Here is a 1,537-nt window from a genome sequence, read left to right as displayed (position 1 = left end):
AGGGCGCTCGCCTAGCATGCATGAGGCCCTGGGTTCGATCCTCAGCACCACAAACCAAAAAAAAAAAAAAAAAATTGCTGATCGAAAAGGAACCTTGATTCGCCTGGGTGAGGCTGGGACTTGATCCCAAACACCAAAGATAAATAAATAAATAGATTGGGTTAAGGAGTGTAGCTCAGTGCCCGAGCACTTGCCCAGCATGCACAAGGGCCCTGAGTTCCATCCCCAGCACAGCCCTGGATACCTAGAGTGTCCTGAGTGGAAAAGTGACCGCTCCCATCCTCCCCACCCCTAACAGGACAGGTGCGGCTCCTGCTTGTCCCCCAGGGCCAGTCCCGGCACTGCCCCATCATGGCTGTTACCTGGGCACCTCTGCACCCCCTCTGGGCCCCCGTTTCTGGAGCTGAGAAGAGGGATATTGCTTTGGGCCTGGCTCTCCTCGCAGCTGGTGATAGGAGAGGGGTGGAAAGCAGTTTTCCACACTGAAGCCCCAAAGGTGGAGGGCGAGGTTGCTGTCACCCCCCAACGTGGCCAAGAGCTGGAGAATCCTATCACCCCAGCACACCTGAGAGCAGGTCTGAGGCTCCTTCACCCTGTGAACTCACAGAGCCAAGGGCCAGGCCCAACCAACCACGAGTATTCGCTTCTGGTCCTGTTTCTGTCCACCTCTGAGGTGGAAAGGCTGATGGTGGAGTGTTTTTTAGACAATCCACAAAGCTCCTGCTATGGTTTGTAACCACCAACTCATACAGGACTCTAATCCCAGAGTCTTTATATTAGTAGCATTAAGAGGGTGGAAATTGCTGGGTGCCGTGGCACCCGCCTGTAGGCCCAGTGACTTGGGAGGCTGAGACAGGAAGATTGCAAGTTCAAGGCCAACCTGGGCCACTGGGGGAGACCCTGTCTCAAAATAGAAAATGAAAAGGGATGGGGAGGTAGTTCAGTGGTATAGCACCCCTGGCTTCCAACCCCAGAGCCTCAATAACAAAACAAAGAGGGCAGAAACTTAATCCCACTATGGCGTTTAGAGGTGGGGTCTTGGGGAAGTGACTAGATTAGGTCATTGGAGTAGAGCCCCCCCCCCGTAGCTTTATGAGGTGACGGAGAGGGACCACAGAGACACAGATACATATTCTCCCCAAGATATGATGCAGTCCCCAGGGGCTCTGCCAGAGCCTATGCCCTGCTATTTGAACCTTGGACCTCCAGAACCGTGAGCCAAAATAAACCTCTTCTCTTTATAAAGTAGTCTGCCCCCAGTGTTTCATTATAGTAACAAAAAACTGACTCACACAGCTCCCAAGACATGTGCCAAGAGACTCACGCCCAGATACTTCACGTCGCGTTTTGGAACCCCAGTTTTCCCCACCTTTAAAATGGGGGAGAATAGCAGGGCCTAAATCATGTTGAGGAGGTACTCAGAAGTCATCCTGGGGTTTGTCATGTTGTGAGCCCTTGAGAAACGTCAGTCCTGATGATTGTCACTTCCTCCTGGTCCGTGGAGAGGTAAGGCTTCAATCTCTGGGACTGAAGGATC

Source organism: Marmota marmota, unplaced genomic scaffold, assembly GCF_001458135.2.
Source record: "Marmota marmota marmota unplaced genomic scaffold, marMar, whole genome shotgun sequence".
NCBI classification, from domain to species: Eukaryota; Metazoa; Chordata; class Mammalia; order Rodentia; family Sciuridae; genus Marmota; species Marmota marmota.
Note: the sequence above shows the minus strand (reverse complement) of the source record.